Here is a 5,292-nt window from a genome sequence, read left to right on the forward strand (position 1 = left end):
TGCGGATCGGTACGAAGACGTCTGTACTTATCTTCGAGAGGCTACAGAACTATTAGGAAATTCCATTTCTTTCATTCCTCGTCGTGTAATATTGATTCAGCTCAAAGTATATAACTTATGTTCCTTTATATCCACTCGTGTATGATATTACGCTCTCAGTGTCCGCTATGCGCCAGTGGTTCATGATGCTACAGACGGGCTATGAGGGAGTCAGGGATGCTCATACATTGTCTCAACGTGTTGTCCGGGCTGAAGATACAGGGGAATTGAGAGGCTATTCAGTTGTTTATATGGACGCACAGCGGTTCCCGGCATCTGGTTAATGAGTCCGAGCTTGAGAAGGTTTAATTGGTTGGCTAGTCGTCGAGATTGTGGCAGGGTCACGAGGTGGGTGTTGATTGGGGATAGTTGGTGGTATTGGAGTACCTTGTGATTTGTGTTGTACGAGTTGTGAAGGTTAGTTTTGTGGATTATCCGATGTGGTTTTCTATGGATTCGCGCCAAGTGGAGGAGCCCACTAGCGGCATTCAGATTATAGAGTCAGATTTACATCAGTTTGGCCCGAGGTATGTCTATATGTGGCATTGGTAGGTTCCCGAGATTTGTGTATGACTAAGGTTTAAGATCTTGCATGGGATGATGTTGGGGCTTTTGGTGTTTCTACGTCATTAATGGATCTACATTTCAGTATCAAGGGGAGTCGAAGGAACAACTTCAGATTCACAGAAGGTCTATTCAGCGTGGGTATCATGGTTGCGGTAGGACTGAGTGCTTCAGAGGAAATGCGGTGGTTTATGAGATTCTAGGCTACGTGGTTCGTGTCTGGATCATGTGTATTTGGGGCTTTGATTGGGATTATTGCATATCATCTTTCCGAAGAAATGGGTCAGTTCAGTAGTGTTGGGTCAACATAGCAATGGAAGTAATTGGTCATTTTGAATGGGGATTTTTTACCGGCATATGTGGCAGTACTCCTGGATTGGATGGTTTGTGTGCCTCGGTTGAGTTGGGGAGATGCGGTCCCAATGGCTTAGTTGTGTATGGGTGGATCTCGGGGAGTTCTCGATGGTTTGGGTAGCGATATGAGTTAGCTGGCTACTATGGGCATAAGGAAATATGTCATACATTGTGGTTTTCTGCTAAATAGGTATCAGAAATTAATATGGTGTTGGCATTGTTAGCTATGATATGTGAAGAGTGTGCATCTTTGGAAAGGACCTTGAGTTTTGGTTTCTGGGTGCGTGGCTAGTAGCATGGTGATTACTGGGTTTTGACACTTTCGAGGTTCATGTTTTGTTACGCGGCCGAAAATTCTATATGGGTGCTTAGACAGGATGATAGGATGTGAGTGATATATCAGCCATTTGATTTGCGTAGTTGAGTTCGAATATGGAAATTTTAGTGTTCTTGAGGTTTTGGGGCTTGATGTCCCCATATATGGAACATTTCATGTTGGTGAACTATGAAGAAGTGTTGAGAATGGGATGATCAATAGCATGTATTATCGATAGGTTGTTGTGGATCTTTGAAGAATATTTACCTAATTGGGAAGGATCAGGATTTGGTTTGGGCCTATTTGGAAGATCAGCGAGAATATGTATTTTGTATCAGGTTAAGTCTGTGTGCTCCTGTGAGATTGTCATTATGGGTATGTTATCAGGCAGAATGGATATTATTTGTGCCCCTAGCCTATATTATGTGCTTCTCTTTTATGTTGTGTTAGGTAGTGAGGTTGTATGATTATTCCCCACACATGTAGTAATTTTTTTCAGGCCTTATGGCGATGTGGGCGAGATAGCCCTCGTGATGTTGATTTGCTCATTGCACCTTAGATGTGCTTGCTTCTCTCATGCTTTATTGCTTTTATTCATTGTTCCCTCAGTCTTACTTGTCCACCCTGCTGTGCTTGATATCAGTATTCATATGATCAGTGAACCCGAGCATTTTGTCTTGATGAGTATTTGGGAGCGGGCTACGCGCCGCAGCGGATGTTATGTGGGACACTCTTTCCTTGTGTTTATTTGGTGTTCTATTTTTCCTCTGTGGAACGATTTGATGAAAACTATACTTTTGATGTTGCACATGTTATACTTGTTGTATAATTCTTCTACCTTGCTTTCCTTTTATTTGTGTTGCATAATTGGGTTATTGCTAGTTTGGTGTACGAACTGTGTAGTGTAAGAATCCGTGTGGTTCCGTGATGAGTTGTTAGTTGGGCTGCTTGTATTGGCTGAGATGAGGTTCTTAGACCTGAGATTAGTACTATGGTATTGGGGGTGAGGAGTGTTTGGAAGTATGAGGGTGTTTCTGCTATGATTTGGGTAATGGCCCTTGGCGGGCGGGAGAGCTTCTTGACTTGTTGACTTCATGGGCGGCTATGAATTTCCGCGTGTTTCTTTATCATGGGCAGTGTTGTGGAGGTTCGGAACAAGGTTTTATTCAATGTGAAGTGTATTGCCGGCATCCAGGATGTTATTTGAGCAGCTATGGTGGTCAGAGGAATTGCTTTGGGTATTTGAGTTGTATGGAACAGCATGTGATTGTATATTGGATTAGAATTTTGGCTCGATTAAGCTTGTTCAGGTTTATTCAGTGTGATGATGTGGGATTCGGGTCCTATGATGAATTCAGATGTTAAGGTTTGGGTTCTGTCCTGAGGTTATGGACTAAGAATGAGATGAGACCTTCAGTTAAGTTGCATTGTCAGTCCCACCTAGGTTTGGGTGATGGGGAATCGCCTCCAGGTGTATGTGTGGTGAGCTCATGCAGTGGTTCGATGGCTTTGGAACAACTCTGGGCAGGTTTGAGGACGAATGTATGTTTAAGTGGTGGAAGGCGAAGAAGGCCTCCTTCCGGGGGGGACCGAGCCATCAGTGAGATACCACTCTGGAAGGGCTAGAATTCTAACCTTGTGTCAGGAGGATGTAACGACCCGACTAGTCATTTTGAGCAATTGCATCCGGTTCGACAGTTTGAGGTCACGAGCAGCTTTATATTATGTGTATCGACTTGCATGTGTGGTTGGATTATGTTTCCGGATGAATCGAAGTCGAAATGGAAGAAGGAATCTAGTTTTGGAAGCTTAAGCGGTGAGAATTTGACCGGAATTTGACTTTTGAGTAAACGGCTTCGGAATGAGTTTTGGATGATGTCAGTAGCTTCGTATGGTGATTTTGGACTTAGGCGTGCATTCGGATTTGGATTTGGAGGCTCGTAGAGTGATTAGAGGCATTTCGGCGAAAGTTGGAAAAGTTGAAGTTTGTAAAATGGAGAGGTTTGACCCATAGTTGGCTTTTGTGCTATCGAGGTCGGAATGCGATTCCAAAAGTTGGAACAACTCCGTTATGTCATTTGGGACTTGCCTGCAAACTTTGTGGTCGTTTGGAGTTGATTTGATATGGTTCGGACGCTTGGTTGCAATTCTAGAAGTTCTTGAAGTTCATAGTGATTTTCATGCATTTTGGCATCCGATTCATGGTTCTAGAGGTTATTTTGGTGTTCCGATGACGCAAACGAGTTTGTCTTATGTATTTGGACTTGTGCGGGTGTTTGGTTTGGATCCCCGAGGGCTCGGGTGAGTTTTGGATTGGTTTTCGAATAGCTCTCATGAATTTTGATTTTTCTGGTTCTGGTTTCTTCGCATTGGGCGGCTGGGAATTTTTCGCATTTGCGATGAGGCTGCCGCATTTGCGAAAGCCGACCTTCGCATTTGCGAAGTTTCTGTCACAAATACGACCATAGCAGAGTAATTCCAGGCTCCGCATTTGTGAAGCTTTCTTCGCTTTTGCGAGTTCACATTTGCGAACCCAGTATCGCAAATGCGACATCTGCAGCCTGCTAAAAGCTGGGTATTCCGAGTTTTTGCTTCATTTTTCATATTTTTGAACCCTAGGGTCGAGGTGAGGCGATTTTGAGATAAGATTTTCATACCAAATCATTGGGTTAGTGTCTCTAGTCAATTTCCAACTATATTTTATAATTATATCTTAGATTTAACATCAAATTCATGAGAATCTAAAGGAAAATTTGGGGAAAATTGTGAAATCTTTCAAAAATGTAAAATGATGATTTCAAGGATCAAACGGCATCGGAATTTGATAATTTTTGTATGGATGAACTCGTAGCGGAATGGGTGTTCGATTTTTGTAAATTTTGTTGGGTTCTGAGGTACGGGTCCGGGGAGTTGACTTTTGTTGACTTTTTACAAATTGTATAAGAATCATAGCTTTGTTAATTGAAATCGTTTTCTCTTGCATTATTTGATGTATTCAAGTCGATTTTGGCTAGATTGAGCTGAGCGTTGATGAATTGGTAAAGTAAAAGCTAAATTGAGTATTGAATTGGCCGGATTGAGATAAGTATCTTGCCTAACCTTGTGTGGGGCCTTAGGATTTGAGTCTTCTATGCTAATTTTAGTCTGTGCACGCGAGGTGACGAGTGCGCGCTAGACTTATTTGTGGAGAATTTGCCTTCAGGGTTCTTAGGTCCTTATGTTTATTAAGTGGGAAGTTTTCCGATATAAATAGGTCTCCTAATTGCTTGTTTTATCTCTATATGCTCCATACGATGTTGTTAGCTTTCCTCTAATCCTTACTTGTTACTTGGCCCTTAATGGCCTTAATTGAAGTGATTGTCCTCCTTATTGTTTTATTATTTCTTAATTGTGAATTCCTCTATAATTCCGTGCATACATGCTATGTGTCCCAATTGTTGTGGTTGCCGGTGTAGTTATCACGTGCCTTATATGTCTTGTTGTGTTGTAAAAGTTGTTGTGCTTCTTGATTTTTCCGTGATTCTCTTATTGCCGTATACTCATACTCTTGGTGGTAGAAATCCTTGTGATTGGGTTGTTGAATTGTTGTTGTTGATTTTGAACTATGTCTGGTTGTTGACATGTTTAGGAGGAATAAAGGAGAATTGATGTTGTCTGGTGGGATCAGGTTGCACGCCGCAACAAGGAGTAATAAGGGTGGACATATGGGATCGGGTTGCACGCCGCAACAGGAGGAATAAGGTTGATATATATTGAGGAGTAATAAGGGTGGACTGGTGGGATCGGGTTGCACGCCGCAACAAGGAGTAATAAGGGTGAATGATCATGTTGTTACTAATATGGTGATATATATACTAATTACTCTTATTGTAATTTTTAAGGAGGAATAATGGAGGACTGGTGGGATCGGGTTGCACGCCGCAACAAATATATACTATTTACTTTTATTGTGATTTTTACGGAGGAATAAGGGAGGATTGGTGGGATCGGAATGCGCGCCGCATCAATATATATATATA

Source organism: Nicotiana attenuata, unplaced genomic scaffold (genome assembly GCF_001879085.1).
Source record: "Nicotiana attenuata strain UT unplaced genomic scaffold, NIATTr2, whole genome shotgun sequence".
In the NCBI taxonomy this organism is placed as follows: Eukaryota; Viridiplantae; Streptophyta; class Magnoliopsida; order Solanales; family Solanaceae; genus Nicotiana; species Nicotiana attenuata.